Source organism: Pinus tabuliformis, chromosome 5_2 (assembly GCF_031772625.1).
Source record: "Pinus tabuliformis cultivar Carrire ecotype Pingquan chromosome 5_2, CPIR1, whole genome shotgun sequence".
NCBI classification, from domain to species: Eukaryota; Viridiplantae; Streptophyta; class Pinopsida; order Pinales; family Pinaceae; genus Pinus; species Pinus tabuliformis.
The window spans coordinates 649049142-649069004 of NC_142306.1; the positions used below are offsets into that span (position 1 = coordinate 649049142).

Below are 19863 nucleotides of genomic sequence, written 5' to 3' on the forward strand. Positions count from 1 at the left end.
GGCAACATGCAAAGGCATCCCTTATTTCTGGGATCTATGTTTAGCAGTTGGAGGTTACATGCAAGGAGTAATTCCGAAACCTCCCACCAAGTGTCGCTTCCCCAAGATTCGTGGCATGAACGTCACAACCTCGATGTTATAAAAACTCATCAATTGGATGTTATAGAGCTCATTCCTCACATGAACCTTGCAGCTCTCACATCCCACTTCACATCTAGGAGTAGTCGACACATTCAACTCAACTATTTTGGTGTAAGCCCGCTTCCCATGCCTTATGCTACATTTCTGTCACTTTTTGTGTTTTCGCTTGTGGGAGTATTGTTTGCTTGATTTCTTTGAACGCTTGTTGTCATTTACATATATACTAGCTTCTCCTAGATCTATTTCAGTTTTTGTTGCTACCTCACTGTTGTCGCATACATGAAACTGTTTTGCACAGACGTTTGCCCAATTGGTGAACTACCTCACCCACATGCATGTTGATTTGTTTGTTGAATCTTTCATTCATGTTTTGCATGCACTGTCAATCACTTCTGTTATCACTTAGTGTCACCATGAATTTACTGTCTTAGTTTATTTTAGTTTCCCGTCAGCGAGTCGGGCCAACCTTGGCCTGAACTCTGCCTTCACCAAGGCTACATTGTGAAATCTGGGGAAGGAAGGCTCACCTTCCTCTCCAGATTTGTGCATTCCTACCCAGCACTGGCCTTTAGGACTGTTTTGCACATTTTTGGAGGACAATGGCTTCTTCGCCCAAGAAATTGTGCAAATCTGTCCCTAGGACAACAATCCTTCCCAACTAGAATTACGCATTGCACAACCCCAACAGTTAGTATCCATATTGGATTGTGCATTGCGCAGTTCCAGCAATCAGCCAATCTCCCAACAACCCAGACTGTGCCTTCACCATCACAATCATGTCAAATAGTTGGTCTCATCATAGCGAACCGAGTGTCAGTGATGTCTTACAAGGCTTTCTCAAGCCATGTTGTCTCACATGAGTACATGTGCATTGTAATGTTGAGTCATGTCAAGTGTCAATGGTTGGATGTAACAGTCATAGAGTATATGAAGAGTCATGAGGGTAGTTGAACTTTCACAAAGGGGAATGTCAAGGATCACCCCACCCTTTGCTATAAATAGTCCCTCATAACTCATTGTAGAGGCTTTTGGTCATCCAAGCTTATGATAAGACTATCTTGGATAAATCTTGGATAGTATTGTAACACGCCTTGGCTTCTCCACTGCATTGAGCTAGTTCATCTCTTTGGAGGCGCAGGTGGATTTGGCTATAACGTTCCACTGTTGGGGCTAGCAGGTTTACATGGATGTATTGTATGATTGTGACTTGCACTTCTTTATATAATAAGAGCCAACACATTTTCATGCATATGTTGTTATTGTAGTTGGACTGCTCCGGTTTCCTTAATGATATATGTTGTTTAAGTTACATATTTGTGTATGAATTGATTTGTATGCAAATATATGAATCTTGTTTTTAATGTGTTTTATATGTTGTTAATGATGTCCTGTTTATGTCAACTGCTCTTCCAGACACCAGACAGATCTTTCACATGAACCTTGTTGTAACAACCATTACACTCGTCTCAGACTGATCCGTGAGTACTGTATGTGTTATCTTACCTTGTATGTTGTGACTGCCGCATCCGAGTGGACTGCTCCACCGGAAGTTGATGTCCTTTTGTGTTATGTGTTCCTAGCCGAGTTGGGACTGATCCCTTTCAACCTGGAACTCACCTTCACCCTCATCTCCCATTTATGTGTTAGAACCTCTAATACACCTTCTTTGACTCACTACATTAGTCACACCCTTTCTACTGACAGAGTTATCTTACTTGCCTCTATGCAACATCACGGTCAAGGCATTACCTTACAACCCACTGCTGGGACTCCTACACCAAACAATCTGAGGTCTAATTGGGACTTCTTACCGGGGAGATCCCCTTGACATGTTGGCGAGTCCAGAACTGTCAATAGGTTCTTGTCGTTCCCACTATCGATAATGAACTATAGTGGAGAACCCTTCACCCACATTTTTGAGTGGAAGAGACGCTCCCCCTCCTTTGGATATTTGGGCTCAAACTTTTGGACCTTGGTGGTGGCAATAGTGGTACTAGGTTCTGTATCAATAATTTTCTTCCCCTTGTTGGGTTCTCACTCAGAGTTAGAACATGCATCTGACTCTAAAGATTTTAGCTCTACCACTAGTGAATTCTTGGCACGACACTCATTTGTGTTATAGGTGGGCTCTTGTGGAACTTACACCACTTTTTGGTGCCTTCTTTGTCTTCGTGGTGCTATTCTTTGCTTGTGGCTTTGACAGGTTGTTTTACGTCACTCCACCTTGGCTCTATTCTTTTTTTTTTTTGGTTTGGAGGTGCCTTTTCCTTTCTTCGAATTCACATATCCAAAGTCTCGCTTATTTTATTTAAAAAATTTCTCTATCCTCACAGCATATCGATATCTTACACCAAGAGAGGAGATGTCTAGGAACTCCATTTCTACCAAGATGTATTTGTGCAGACAACCACAATACTTGAGTATCAAATGCTACTAAGAATCCTTGATACCCAACTTCGTGTGAAGGGTATGGAAAATTTTCGTGAACTCTGACACATCTTGGTCCCTTTCTTATCGTAGTGTGGTCAACTTTATGTACTTATATTCATAGCTCCTGACATGGTAATATTGTTCCTTGATGGTATCTCAGAAAGAATTCCAAGAGGTTGCAGCTAAAAATAGTGAGGCTTCTTCCTTATCCTTCTGCTCACAGTAAGTTTCCCACCAATATTTGACATGGGGAGTGGCTTTGAGGAGTACAAAAGTAATATTTTCTCTATCAGAAAATTATGGATCAAAAAATATCCTTCTAGTATATTTATCCATCTATGTAGGACATCTGCATCTATTTGGCCTTCAAATATAGGATCGTCAAATTTAACTTGTTCCTTAAAGCGGGTGGCGCCTCCAAAGTGACTGTTGGATGAAGATGCTTCACCTGTTGATACCCACCGAAGGATCTAGGAAATTTTTTCCATCATCTCATTCCTTTGTCACTCGAGGGCCTCTTCAAGAAACATTTTGAAAGGATCTCTTGCCCCCTTGTCTTTCTTTTCTTCCTCCATGGGAGTTCATTGAGGTTGGTAAGGCTGATCTTATAAGGGTTCAACCAGTTAAAGTCCCAACTCCTTATACCTCGACCTCGTTGGGTACATGCACAAAAAAACAATGAAATAGAAGACCACTCTGATACCAATGATCTAAATTTATGAAGGAACAAAATGAAATACAAATTTAAATAACGACACAAAGATACAGTGAAACAAAACTTCAATTAATAAATAGAAACTGCTAAAAACTATTTACATGCAAAAAAGAAACAAATTAACTCAAGCAATGGTAGCTTATCTCTGATAAGAGATGTGACGACTATATGCCTTCTTAAAAGTGTTATAATGAGGCTTGGAGGCATTTTTATCATTAAGAAAAAACAAAAAACCTAAACATCCAAAAACCTAACCCTAGGAGATGAAGTGCCAAAAGCTTGTGGGCCCCATAGGGGTTCATTGGAACATCAAATTCCTTCAGTCGTAACTTTGGAAAACAACCTCCATTTGGTGTGCACGATACCTCGTTAAAATGATATATCGGAGGAAAACAATTTTTTACTACAAATAATAGGGTTGTTAGCCTCTCTTTTTCCTATTTCTAAAAAAAACGTTGTTTAGGGCCTTAAAAAAACTCTAAAAGTTCAGGACCTGAAAAACTGCTAAAAATAGAGAAATGTTGAAATAGGAAACTATGTTGGAAATTAGGAAACTAAATGAAAACAGTGTTGGGTGTCCAAGTGGAATAGGTGGGTGGCTACCAATATCCACCTGGATCAAGTTAGCACACCACCTTCATGCTATTTGAACCATGACACGTGGGCTCAACCACATCATGCTAACATCAACATGACATTGGCCCTAAAAAGTGCCAAATTAGGGTCTGGCATATGTCAAGCTAAAAAATCATTGGGCTCATTTATTAGTCATATTTTATAGCTCAAACTCCTCCTCACGCATTTGGTGTGTCCACAAACCCACTTTTAGCCTCTCCAGGGTTAAATTCACTAGATCAGATAGATAATTCACCAAATCCTCCCACAAACCAAATTTCAAGATACTTTGAAGTCTAAATGAAAAACTAGACATTCCTGTAGTAAAGGCACTCTTTAGCTTGAATAAATTTGATTCCCACATTGATTAAGCAACTATTGCCCAAGATTAATCCTTTTATATCCTTTGAAGCCTTAATTTGGCAGCTTCTAGATCGAGTCTACACCAAAATTTCCAAATTCAACCCTTGCACTTGTCAAAAACTAGCTAAACCAAGCAAATTTTAAATACGCATCCCTCCACCACACCAACCAATCTCCTTTGGCCACATGGAACCCATTCATTGGCTGGTTAACCCATTTGTGAATCCCACTTTGTCCTTTTCTCACTCCTCAGTCAACCATCCCTTAAGAATCATATGGGAGAGGGTAACGAAGGTGGTCAATAAGAATTAAGATCATATGGAACTGATCCAAGAGAAAATCAGCATTGTCAAGAAATCTTATAGGGAGATGAATGTTATTAAAAACATTATTGGTGATTCCCCCACCAAGTATAAAGTGATAATATACTTCTTAAATCATATACTTAAGGAGGATGTCGTGAAGGCAAATATTAACGTAACCAAGTTCATAGCAAGGGCCAACCAGATGAAAAGAAAAGAAAAACTAGTGACATTGGTCTAGAAGAAAGCAAAGGCATTGCCAAAGGAAGTATAAGGATTCAAGGATAAATGTGAGATGTTGTAAAAAAGGAAATTCCCAACATTCTTTGATCATAATGGAGACCTGTATTCTAAGGAGTCCCTCATTAAGAGCTTGATTGGAATTAAAGAGGATCATAAAGGATTTAAGGAGGAGGATTGAGCCCTATAAGGAAAAGACATTGTAAAATTGTATGGAGATCATTTTTAAATCTTGTTCATGCTAAAGAATCTCTTCAATGAGTAAGGCAAGGTTGATTATGAAGTGATCACAAATCTAGAAGGGTCCATTTTGGATGCACAATCATGTGAAATTCTGTTCAGCAAGGAGCATAAAGGTTTGGACCTATATAAATTATCCACTCAAAGGGGAGTTGTACAGTCATATGTTGGGCGAGTGATGCCACAGGTGTCTCTAGTAGAACACTACAACATAACAGGTAAACAACACCTAAAATAACACTAGAATTTAGTGTTTTTTAGTTCACGAATTGGACACATTTCCTAGCACAAAAATGGGTGCAACTAGGTATGTTTATCATAGCACCATATTTGGCTCCATAAATTGATCCATAAATAACATTGTAAATAACACATGGAATAGCGCCGAAAAAATAGTTCCAAAAATAGCGCTAGAAATAGTTCCTGACATAAAGCCCAAAATATTGCCTAGAGTTGTGCCATAAATAACGTCGTAAGTAGTACCAAGAATAACGTCGTAAATATAGCCTAGAATAGCACTAGAAAGAGTTCTAGGAATAGCGATGGAAAGAGTGTCAGGAATAGTGCCAGTTTATCACCGGAAATAGCACTAGGATTTGCTTGCAAATTGGCTCTTGGTTTGGCTTCCAGTTTAACATCCAGTTGTGCTTTCAATTTTGCTTCTAGTTTTTCTTTTATTGTGGCTTCCAATTTTTCTTCTAGTGCGGCTTCCAATTTTGCTTCTAGTGTGGCTTCCAATTTTTTATTCATATATGCTTCTAGTGTGGCTTCCAATTTTGCTTCTAGTTTTGCTTCTATTATGGCTTTCAATTTTCTTCCAATTTGGCTTCCATTATTACTTCTTTTTTTTCTTCCATTTTTTTTTCTTGCATACAATTAAATTAATATGTTTTATTTCAATTTAATTAGTTAAATATATCATGTCTCTTAAATAAGTTATATGATTATACATCATATGAATGCATTTAAAACATTTTATAGGATAACATTTATAAATAATTTTTAGGGAAACATATGTCCTTACAAATTAACAACATCATCATGCTTATTAAATCTCTATCAAAATATAATCTACAACATCCAGTATATATAAATAACAAGATAGTTATTGTAACATGATCATCATCGATAACTTAAAAAAGTGAGTTAAATATCTATAATTTAAGTGAATTTGACAACATCCATCATGAGCAGTGATCATCCAAATCATCAACCACTTTCAACATATAAAAAATGATGACTCAATACTAACAAGATCATCAACAGATATAACTAAAATAAGTGAAATTTACATATACTAGTACATCAATAACATGTGAAAATGATGCATGTCTAATAGTTGACATAAGTCAAAATGATACATCATGTACAAATGATATAAATAAAAATGATGAATTATGTAAGACAAAATGATACAAGTAAATATGATACGTCATGTCCGAATGATATAAGTCAAAATGATACATGTCAAAAAGATACAACTCAATAATATGGTATAGGAGGCCATGAAAATGATAGATATGATAGTAACCATGAAAATTGACATCATAAAATATATAAAAAATGATCCATGAAGCAATGTATATGATCATGAATGTCACTAGCTACTACCCATAATTTCCTCATGATGATCATCATCATCGTCTGTATCAACATTGGCCTTGTTGTCATTTGTATCTATGTCATCATGAACATCATCTGTCATCTCAGCGTCAGACCCAACATGATCTGGATCTAAATGATGAGGATCATTCAGATCTTTTGGAAGATCCTTGTTCTACAAAAAACACATTTAGAATGAAAATTTATTATTTATTTCATGCAATAATTAATTTCTCTGTTATATATTTAATATTTGAAGAAAAATCACAAAGCCATATAACCATATGCACAGCAAATTAACACACAAAAATTAAATTGGCGGAAAACGCAGAGAGCCATCATGTGGTCTCTCATGCTCATGTAATTCTCATTATTCAAATAATTTAATAATACATTTAAATACATGAGTAAGTGGTCTTAAGATAGTGCATCTATCTTAGACTCACTTGGTTGAGACAATTTCTCAACTTACACACTAATTTAGGAGAGCTAGTTGGAGAGAATCTCTCATCCAAACTAGACTCCTTAGTTTGAGGAATTCTCATGATTTTATTTATTTAATTTAATAATTGGATTTATTATTGATTTTTAAGAGAGTGAGGCTAACATTCCCCCCTCAATGATAAATCCAAAACAAACAAGGAACCATCTTCTAAGTTCTCAAGTTGATCCTAAAAAAAAACATTTGCCTAAAAAACCGCCAAAGCTGGATGCTTGAAAACAACATCCGGTGTCCACTGACACAATTTGATGAACACCCACTGGCGTATTTGCTGATGATGATCGCGCACTGGCTGATGGAGATGCCCACTGGCTGCTTCGCTGATGTTGTCGAGACTTTCAGTCTGACAACCACTTGTTAATTTCATTGATATCTCCCCCCTTTGTTAGCTAAAAGGAGAGGAAATCTTCTCCAAATTATATCTGAACTCCCCCCCTGTAGGTGGAGGAGTATCTCACTGGTGTACTCCCTCGTTCAACTACACAAGATTACCATCTTCATTTGATTGTTGGCTACAATATGTGTGAGTGAATCCGATTGTAAAACTTGTACAATCTTCTAGTTGTGGATGACCATTCCGAGGGATCAATCCATGAATAATTTATCTTCAATCTGGTTGACTGTCGTTGGTTGCATCATTTCTATGATGTATGATTCTTCTTGCCACAATGGTGACAAGGATGGAGATCAAAACACTAATCTTCCAGATGACCATTTCTTTGACAATGAGAAAATTTCGGTTTGTCTACAACTTGAGTTTGTGTGCATTTATGTTTGTCTGTAAATTCAGTTTGTGTGCGTTGACGTCGGTCTGCAAGTTGCTGAGAACTTTCTAAGGTGATTTGTTCAAGTAATCCGACACTAAAAAACTGAATGGGCTTTGAATAATCAGGGATATGTAATTTGTCGTTATCTTTGACATATCCTAAGCCGCGTCGATTTCGATTACTTTGAATTTCGTCCCATGGCTTGATGATGGGTTTGGAATAAAGTTGAATTGGAACAAATTCAACACTTGAAGCTGGTTGGATGAATGAAGTCGAATGATCAGCTGTCTCTGGATTGGTCAAAGACTTGGAAGCAACACGCTTCTCTTGCAACTCATTTCTCTGCACTTGTGACTCCAGTTGAAGGAACTCAATTGTTTCATGTGCATGTTGAATATGCACTTGAATGTCAACAAGAGTGGTTTTGCTGATGTGCACCATGTCACCATCTGATGATAACATTAAATTGTTAATAATTTGGGACAATTGAATATGTGTCACCATGTTGCCTTGCTTACTTTGAAGTAAGGCTCACTTGTCGTAGAAGTCATGCTTAAAAAAATTGGTCACTTGAGTCGATCACTGAAATGACACACTCGCTTGTACTAGTTGTTGATTGCTGATGCTTTTGAACACTTACTTGAACTGTTGATTGTACGCTTGGTTGATGACGATCTCTTTGCTTGAAAGAAACGTTAATAATGCTTTAATGAACTTTACATAGGCTCGCTTGTTGTGCTACTTGAATGACACACTCGCTTTAAACACTGGCTTGATTTGATGCTCGCTTGAACTTGATTGATTGATTACTGACACTTTTGATTTCTTGAATGTACTCATTGAATGTGATGATTTGTAAAAAAGGAAAGGGTGTCGAACACTATTGAAAATGCACCCAAGATACAAATGACAAGTTCAATCTTGATGACTCAGTTGAAGACTTACTTGACTTAATGTATTCACCTTAACAAGTCAAATTAGGGTGTCGGTTACAACCGAGAATGCACCCATACAATTCAGTTAAAAAATGTTTATCTGCAAGTGATACAAAAAGTGTTGATGATGTTGATGTCATCTTGGCTTGAAATGCTTGATTTTGTAGCGTCCTTAACTTGATTGCTTTGATTACATGATGTGAAATTTGCTTGCTTAGAAGATCACCTTATCAAGTTGATGATGTGACGCTTTGTGCTTGTGTACTTAAGCTTGATTACAAGAGCTTGAATGGTATTGATTATGTGCATGCAAGTCGTTCATGTGTTGTATTCTACATGTGTATCATATTAGAAAGATACCACATGAAGGTTAATGTCAAAACTAGACACAAAACAAAAACAATATCAAGAATCATGCACAATCACAAACATACATATGGTGTACCTAAGATCCCCTTATTCAATTTTGGGCAGATCTAGGACACAATCACCACCAAAAAGATATGTTTTTATTTAAGTATTGGAGTACATCAAACTTCACCTTCACAACATTGTGAATGAAATTTCTCAAACAATGAGAATGCCAATCTCACAACTTCTTGAAGCAGCTTGTCTTCAAAAATAAAAGTACACTCTCCTAAAAAAACTTTCTTCAAAATACAACAATGAGCTTCCTTTTAAAAATCCTCACTTATCACTCCAAATTTAAATTAATGCACCTGATGCATTAATCCTTTTTCTTATGTCACTGTATCTTCAATGTATCGGGCACATTCACTAAGTCTCCCATGCTCTCAATACGAACAATTTCATTCAGATTTAATTCAATATAGAGTATGCAATCTAATACAAAAAAATCCATTGCTATCCCTTTGAAATCTAACAATTCGAATTCCAAGCATTTAATTACCCATCAGATCGATTCTTGCTCAACCATAAATACCCCATTACCATCATATTCCCTTCCAAATCAACCAACAAAACAAGTATTAAAACTCACCTATAAATACTCTGCTCCCACATCCCTCAACTCAATACGTTGAATAGAACTGGACTTGCATAAAATAATGAAAAGCCAAATCGTAGAGTTATAACCTTACCAAGCTACATTTCTATTGAATGAATTTTTCCTCAGTGATTTTCAACTCAAATCTTGACCAGTCACGTTTTGGTTGTTGAGTGATCCAGATGCACGCTGCCAAGTAATGCTAGTTATGGCCCTGGGAATAGCAGCGCTGTCTATCTTTGTTTAGTGCAATTTGACAAGGCCACGTGCAAATTTTCCAAGATTTCCTTTCTACTACTGGTTCAACAGAAGATCCTTGATGAGAGGTCTCATTCTTTGTTTGAACAACTTCTAATGGCAATGGGAGAGACTCTGAAACATTTCGGTCAAATAAACAATGTAATTGAATATTGGGGGAACACATTAACTGAGACTGAGGCTTCAGATATAGTAGCAGCATCTAATCTAGAAACAGGCAATATGGAGCCGAGTGAATCAGCCATGGGGAAGGTGGTTTAGGCTATAATTCGAAACAATCAATTTTTTCAGTATACTGATTCTACCCTTCTCAAATTTCTTCATTTCATTCGACCATGAACACAATTAGATGGAGCTTCACCAATGGCATCCAGAGAACCCGATGGCTGTCAATTTCATCATCAATTCACCACGATCTCAATAATCCCCCGCTCTTCCATCCTTCTCAGTCTCCTCTGCGAAATATTAATAGGCCACTGCCCTACAATTTAAGGGTGCTTTCAGACGATGCATCCTCTTCTTCGATCCATGAAGATGTGAAGCCCGAGCCCACGTAGACAGGCTCGCAGGAGAAGCACACCGAGGAGGAGAAAAAGACGACTCATGACATCAAAGATGATCAGACTCAAGTTCTGTAAGCGGCGCTTGAACATGTGCCAAATTTGGGATGGACAGAGGAAGCGATGGTAGCAGGCGCGAGAGAGGCGGGTCTCTCACCTTCAATCGTGGGTGCATCTCCTAGGAAGGAGGTTGCCCTTGTTGAGTACTTCGTGGATGATTGTCTGCAAAGGCTACTGGGGGAGATTGAATCCCATGAAGAAGAACTATCCCATCTGGTGCTTCATGATCGCCTAGCCAAAATCATTCGAATTCATCTAGAAATGCAGGTCCCCTACATTTCTAAATGGCCTCAAGCATTAAGCATTCAGGCAAATCCACCCAATCTTCCAACAAGCTTTAAGCAAAGGGCTATTTTAATGGATGAAATTTGGCATGTTGCTGGTGACCGCTCAACAGATCTTGACTGGTATGCCAAGCGTACCCTTCTAGGAGGAATTTATGCAACCACAGAACTTTACATGCTAACAGATTACTCACCAAAATTTAGGAACACCTGGACATTTCTAGATCGTCATGTCAGTGATGCAGTTGATTGTCGTAAAACTGTTCAAGAGGCAACACAACTAGCAACAGCTATTGGTGTAGGCATAGGAAATACAGTGCAGGCATTTCTGCGGAGACAAACATGGATAGTTCAGAAGAGTGATTTTGTGGCCCTTGTGGGCAAAGAATTTCACTGCGCATGAGTTACTACTCCTAAATAACATACAACCAACAATATTGGCTCTAAACAACTCACACTAGCAAAAAGACTTTGCCTCCATCTCCTTAAAATGCAACAAGAAACTCGACTTGTCTCCTTAGCATCTTTGTTAACTTGGCTTTGATACCACATGAAGAAAAATCACAAAGCCATATAACCATATGCACAGAAAATTAACACACAAAAATTAAACTGGCGAAAAAGGCAGAGAGCCATCATGTGGTCTCTCATGCTCATGTAATTCTCATTATTCAAATAATTTAATAATACATTTAAATACATGAGTAAGTGGTCTTTAGATAGTGCGTCTATCTTAGACTCACTTGGTTGAGACAATTTCTCAACTTACACACTAATTTAGGAGAGCTAGTTGGAGAGAATCTCTCATCCAAACTAGACTCCTTAGTTTGAGGAATTCTCATTATTTTATTTATTTAATTTAATAATTGGATTTATTATTGATTTTTAAGAGAGTGAGGCTAACAATATTGCAACATATGAAATGAAACAATAATCATATTACATCATATCAAAGTGCACATACGATAATAAAATTTCAAATAAGTTACAACTAAGATGTTGTAATGATGGATGTTGTAACAAGAAGCCATTTCATCTTGCTTGTTAGAACTTGAAAGCAGCCATCCAAAGAGGTTTCCCTGCCACCAAACACTACCAAGACTTGAGGGATAAAGAAAACAAATTGAGAAGCACAAACATACGTAACAATGGGTTGAGAAGAAAATTTTGTAACGACGGATTTTGTAACAGTAGTGTTGTAAAAACAGACACCATAACAACATGTTAATGTTAAATCTACTGAAAATGTTGTAACAATTGATGCTATAACACCCATTACTGTTGAAAATGTTGAAACTTCTATAAAAGTTGATGTTATAACAACTGCTACTATTGAAACTACTGAAACAGTGACCATTACAACGAATGTTGTAGCAATAGAGGGGGTATAAATCCATTTCATATTGCTTTTCAAAGCTTGAAAGTGGCATTCAAAGAGGTGTTTCTGCCACCCAACACTACACCAACAGTTGGGTATCAAGAAAATAAATTGAGAACATAGGTAACAACATATTAAGAAGTAGATGTTGTAACAACAAGTCATTTCATCTTACTTGTTAGAGCTTGAAAGTGGGCAACCAAAGAGGTTTTTTTTCCTCCAAACACTACACCAACACTTAGGGATCAAAAAAACAAAATGAGAAGCACAAACATAGTTAAAAATGGATGTTGCAACAACAAATGTTGTAACAACAAACGTTGTAACAAAAAATACCATAACAAAATGTCAATGTTAAATACGTTAAGAATGTTGTAGCAGTTGATGTTGTAACACCCATTACTATTGAAATTCCTAAAATTGCGACAAAAGTTGATGCCATGGCAACTGCTACTATTGAAACTACTGAAATAGTGACCATTACAATGGATGTTGTAACAGCAAATGTTGTAATAATTGAGGAGGTAGAAAGTTGTGTCATATTGCTTGTCAAAGCTTGAAAGTGGGAAGCCAAAGAGGTGTTTCTGCCACCGAACACTACACAAACACTTTGGGTGTTGTAACATTTTCTTGTTACATTGAAAATTTCAAATTTTTGAATAAAATTAAAAAAAATAGTTTTATTGCATTTTGTAATAGTTTGTGCATAAATATAAAATGCCGCAATATATTATTTTGTTTTGTTTTAATAAAAAAATGTCAAATCTATGCACACTAACTATCGTGCATTTTTTATTAGCGGTGATTGACGCTTTGGTGATCGACGAATCTTGTTCTATTGTGCGACCCCCTGCTTACTCGACATTTAATAGGGCGGGGGTGAAAAAATTTGTTTTTCCAAAGAAACTTTTCCAATGTGGCAATGACTTATGAATTGTGCACCCCCCCTCATTCATTACCATTTACCGCCTACCCCCTCACGCAAAAAAACATTCCTGGTTTTCGGCAATAAATATCTCCTGCCACTATTTTATTAATCATTTTCCATTTAATTATGAATACCATTTTCCATTTAATTATAAATATGCCCCTTACCCAAACATTCATTCCATTTCATTCTCACTCTCATTCATAATTTAATCGCTCCTGCATTTTTCTGTCCCCTCTGACCTTTCCTTCACTTGCCAGACATAGAGAATCAAAGTGCAGAAATACATAAATCTCCCAATGACAACTCAGAAATACAACGGTACATTTTGCATGTAATTTTTCTTCTTGCTACAATTTGATAGTTCAAAATGAGTTCAACTAAAGGAAAAGAGTCTCAGCTTAGTTTCAAACCCTTCCAAATATTTATGAATTGCCCTTAGTTGATAGGGAAAGCAGAATAGAAGATACAAACTCATAGTTTGACCTATATGAATTGCAGAATTAGGATTCCCAAAGGTTTCAAGATAATAGTGACGAGTTTTCTCTGTGGGAGTCCTTTTTACCCCAATTTATATTTCCTTAAACTCATCCTTTTTCGGAATTTGTTGTATGGTGTGTGGACAGGTACTTACCTAGTAAGAAAACCATAATTGCTCAAAACAATGAAACTTTGTTTTCTATAACTTCTGAGTCCATTTTAAATGCCTTGTGCATATCTTTGCCCAACTCTTTGCACCCATTATCTAGTGAAATTTTCTTGGAAATATATTATAGGTTAACTTTTGAAAAAATAGCAGCTATTTTTGAATTATTCATGCCTGAAGGGACTAGTATTCCCACTCATAGTCTATCTTATCCTTCATCAATATTTCCATAATTTTCAAGACAAATCATATCCATTTATGTTTTGTTTTGTAGGGTATCAGAGTGATGTGAAAGTGGATGAAGTAATTATAGCTTTTCTGTCAACTTTTTTGTGCAGATAAGAAACCACAAATCTTATTCAATTTCAACCAATTTTTATCTAAGACTATTCATGACAAGTTTTTTAAATTTGGAGTTGAAAAAGCTTTTAAATATCAATCGGTCCTAGTGTATTTGTTTTTGTATTATCAGTGAGACATATTCCCAATACAATTGCATAAGTAGGATCTTCAAGGTAATCAATGGTCTATGATTCATTGGAACATCTTGGTCAAAAGGAATTCTGAGGAATTTTCCTTCATTGATTTTGTGAACAAATTTATTCACATATGCTATAGTCTATTGATTAGTGACAATCCTCCCAGAATTTCACCTAAAATTAAAATGATTGTGCAGCTTAGTGAACAAACAAGGCTTGGTGATTGGTATTTTTACCAACATTTTACAGAAATTAGAATGTATGGGTGTGAACTTCCACCCTATCATTTGCTAGTTTTTTTTCCTATGTGTATTTTTGCACTTGAATTCATTAGACAAATCCTCAATGTAGATCAAGTACATTTTTCCCTAAAAGGAAACAAAATTTGTTTAAAATGAAGGCACATGTAGGGCCATTTATAGTGAATCAGAGGTAAGAAGACAAAGAGGTAGAACAATTACTAACACAAATGAAGTTTAAATTGGGGATTACTTGGTCATATGACCCCATTAAGAGAATTTCAACCATCAGATTTCAACAGAAATCCCCACCTTTCATGTTTCAGAGCCTGAGATAGAGAAATTTGCTAATAAGGACACCTGGGAGGAAAACAATTTGTAGGAAGTGACAAAAGAACAAAATGTGGAGCAGTCATTAGGACAAAAAAAATTGTTACACCTCCAATGAAAGAAAAAGAACTTAAGAGGACAAATCAAAGCTTAGCAGAGTCAAAATGGAACATTTCAGATTATACAAGAGAAAGAAGACAAACAATATGGGGGGAGTGGTATCAGAAATTGTCTCATTTGGCATTTCTTCACCAACTACTATTGTTGTTTCAAGTGAGCTTGTTTTCAAAATGCAAGAATTGGATTTAGGAACAGAACAATCTTCTCCTTCTTCTTCTACAAACCAAAACATATTTTCTGGGTTTTTGGAAATGAAGAAAAATAATGAGGCTTTGAAGGCATTAACTTATACCAATTTCTGGAAGCAAACTTCTTCCACTTAAAACAGGTTGCTTCCAGCTCTTGATATTGAAAAATGTGAATTTATGTTAGCATTTCTTGAACCTAAAGTTTATGCTCTTAGAGATGTTGGATATTATAAGACTTTTGTTTTATATTTCAATACTAAACAGATCCATCCTATAGATCAGATTTATCTACATAGACAAACTAGTGATATGATCTATTCCTTTCTCACTAATTCTTCTTCAAATGTATCAAAATTGTAGGATTCTTTGAATAATACTATTGTGGAACTTAAAATGGAAAATGCTTATTCTTTGGCGAAGGATATTAGGATCAAATCACTTGAATACCTTGTAATTAAATTAGTTTTGGATCCAAAAAATGTGGATGCAACACAAGAGATTGTTAAGAAGAAAAATGAAGATATTCAAGCACTTAGAAGACAGTTGAAGCTACACACAACAGAGCATCCCTAAACGAAAGAAATCAGGGAATTAGAGAAGGAGAAGGAAACTCTATTATCCTATCTAATTGAACATAACTTGTAGATTCAGAAAATGCAAGAAAGGTTGGAAGAGTTGTTAAAAGAGAAGGCCCAAACTGACAGTGTAGTAATTCCAGTAACAAAAACATGTTCCATAGAAGATATTACTACAAAAAGTCTATCGTAGAAATTATCTCCTCTTAACCTAAAGGATGTTGATATTGACAAATTGAAAGAAAAATTGGACAGAGATGAGGTGAACAAAATTAAATCATACAATGCCTTAGTAGAGGAAATAAAGAAAAATGCAAATTTATAAAAACAATTAGAACAATATTTGAGAAGTTATAATAGTATTCAATGTTTAACACAAGCCAAAGAACAAATTTGGATAGAAATTATGTCATATGTGTCTAATATTTGGCAGTTTATGGAGATTATTGTAGAACAGGTGGAGTTGATTGAAATAGTTAAAGAAGTTATTAATGACATCAAAATACAATTGGGAAATAAACATGGAAAGAAAGTCAAATAATAAAATCTCTAAACAAAAGGTCCAGAGAAGAACTTGAAGAACTAGGAATTGTAGACAGAACATAATCAATTATTCAGAATAGAAAATTTCTCTTAAAGAAAACTCTTATGCTGAAGAAAAATGAAAAGTGCGAAAATATTCACATGAAAATCAATAAATTCCACAAAAAAATTTATATTCTGTAAGAGAGAGGTCTTCCATTATTTAAGAATTCATATGGCCAAATGGTAACGGAATACCAATATGAAAGATTGTTGAAGAGAGGGGCATGGAATTGGACAAATTTTACTGGAATCAAGGGAGAGATTAGCGGTCAAAATCTACTTCAAATGTTAGTTGATGACCTTGAAATTTGCTATGAAATTAGACACTTGTTCATAGTAAAACCTTCTTTTGAGAAGTATACTGATGCAGATGAATCGTACAAACAAATGATGGATCTCAGTTACCCAAAAAATGAAGAATGGGAGAAGTTTGTCAAATTTGTTTAATAAAATAAGCTTATCAATGCATCATGTCAACAACAAATCAAAGTTATTAAGCATTTCAAGCAAAAAGAATAGAGTAGTTTCAAATACATTGAACCTGAATGCAAAATCAAGCATAGTTTCAGACATTTTTGGAGTAGTTTTCTAAGAAGTTCTCTATTTTTAGTTAAGATTTGTTTAAACATTAAAGCTTTGGATAAAGAATACTTTCAATATAAATCTTTTAAGAGATAGAATATTTTGTAAAGCACTCTATATATACCTTATTTTTTAATAAGAAAGGGTTGATACCTAGAGCAATTTTTTGTAATATTGATGTAATACTTTCAACTTGGATATAATCAAAGGCTTCTAGTTGTCATTCATGATAACAATTTTGTATTTGTGAGTTCTTATAATTTCATAGTCTATTTCTACATATATTTGAAAATAGTATAGGACATTAGGAAGGGATAGATCGAGTATCAATCTCCCTGAAGTTCCTCTGTAAAGTTATGTTCACAACTGAGTTAGAAATTGAACAATCTATTTAATTTATTGCCCATAAATATTTAGATTGTTACTTCTATGTTGTACTTGGATATATTTGTGTTGAATATAGAGGTTCATTTATATGTCTTTGCTATTATTAGATGATTAAATGTTCATGGAGAATGTTTAGCCTTTTAGAGTCCTCTCAATTCCTCTCAATTCCTCACATTTATTCTTTGCACAGTTCTTTAGTCGAGGACTATCTACAAAGATACAACATAGGGGATCAAGAAAACAAATTGAGAAGCACAAACATAGGTAACAACAGATTGAGAAGCAGATGTTGTAACAATGGATGTTGTAACAAAAGATGCTATAACAACATATGCCATAATAGCATGTCAATGTTAAATCTACTAAAAATGCTATAACAGTTGATGTTGTAACACTCATTACTATTGAAAATGTTGAAACCATTGTAAAAGTTGATGTTATAACAACTGCTACTATTGAAACTACTGAAACAATGACCATTACAATGGATGTTGTAACAACAAATGTTGTAGCAACGAATTTTGTAATAGCAGATGTTGTAGACATCTAGAGCGTAGAAAGTCATTTCGTCTTGCTTGTCAGAGCTTCAAAAGTGGGAAAACAAAGAGGTGTTTCTACCACCCAATATTACACCAACACTTGGGGGATCAAGAAAACAAATTGAGAATCTCAAACATAGGTAACAACGGATTGAGAAGCAAATGTTGTAACAATGGATGTTGTAACAACAAATGTTGTAACAATAGATGGTGTAACAACAGATGTTGTAACAATAGATATTGTAACAAAATATGTCATAATAGCATGTCAATGTTAAATTTGTTGAAAATGTTGTAACACCCATTACTATTTTAAATGTTAAAATTGCAATAAATGTTGATGTTATAATAACTGCTACTATTGAAACTACTGAAACAATGAACATTACAACAAATGTTGTAACAATTAAGGGGGTAGAACTCCATTTCATCATGTTTGTCAAAGCCTGAAAGTGGGAAGCCAAAGAGGTGTTTATGCCACCCAACACTAAACCAACACTTGGGGGATCAAGAAAACAAATTGAGAAGAACAAACATAAGCAACAATGGATTGAGAAGCAAATGTTGTAACAACAGATGCCATAAAAACAATGTCAGCGTTAAATCTGCTGAAAATGTTGTAACAGTTGATGTTGTAAAACCCATTACTGTTGAAACTACTATAAAAGTTGATGCTATAACAACTGCTACTATTGAAACTATTGAAACAATGACCATTACAGTGAATGTTGTAATAGAAGATGTTGTAACAGTTGAGGGGATATAATTCATTTCATCATGCTTGTCAAAGGTTGAAAGTGGGCAGTCAAAGAGGTGTTTCTACCACCCAACACTACACCAACACTTGGGGAATCAAGAAAAAAAGTTGAGAAGCAGATGTTGTAACAATGGATGTTATTACAACAAATGTTGTAACAACAGATTCCATAATAGATGTTGTAACAATGGATGTTGTAATAACAAACCATTTCATCTTGTTTGTCAAAGCTTGAAAGTGGCCAACCAAAGAGGTGTTTCTTAGTAACTTTTCACTTGTGTTATTCCTATTTTGAGACTTGTGTAATAAAGTTGTTGGTTTCCTTCATAAACAGATTTATCAATGATGTGTGAATAATTGAGATACCTATCAATTTTATCTAAGAAAACTTAATGGAGCACTCTGTAGTCTCTACATATTATTTTCTTTCATTTCATGCTCTCTAATGTAGATCTAATGCATAGGATTTTGTTTAGATCTATGCTTTAAACCTCAAATTTATTTATGTTCTTCTCTCCATACTACAATGTCAATTTTAAATGTTGAAATCACAGATAAGTAGGCCATGTTAGCCTCCTGTTGCAACAGGTGTTCATTTTTCATGATTGACATTTTTACATGCCAAATATGTCATACTTTGCAGGCTGCAGTGTTCCATATTTCCACAAGATGCCATGAAAGTGTGCTAGTCTAAGTGCCACTGCTGCATTCCATTTTTGAATATTTCTTTCAGTTAAGGGAAGGCCAAACAGTTTAATCTTGGCCTCCTTAGGTTTCAATTTCCTGTTGTAGAATATAGAGAATGATATCTGTCCAAACAGTTTAATCTTGGCAGAGTTGTAGATAGGTAGAGAATCAAAGGAGCCCAACTGCTTAATCTGGATCCTTGGCAGAAATAAGTGTAGACTTAGATAGGAGAACAAAAATAAATAAATAAATAAATAAAAATTAAAATAAAAAATAAAAAATAAAAATAAACAAATAAATAAATTGTAAAGCTGGGTCTGCAAGTCTAAGTGCACCCAAACCAAAAAGAAGAAAAAATGTTAGGAAAAGTAGACTGGGTAGGTAGTTTTTGAGGTTGCAGAATGATGATTCATGATCAATTAT

General features: G+C 35.4%; 1 pseudogene; it reads left to right on the forward strand.

Moving 5' to 3' along the window:
* Positions 1-10338: 10338 nt before the first annotated feature.
* LOC149160715 (uncharacterized) lies at positions 10339-11423 on the forward strand (annotated as a pseudogene).
* Positions 11424-19863: the final 8440 nt, after the last annotated feature.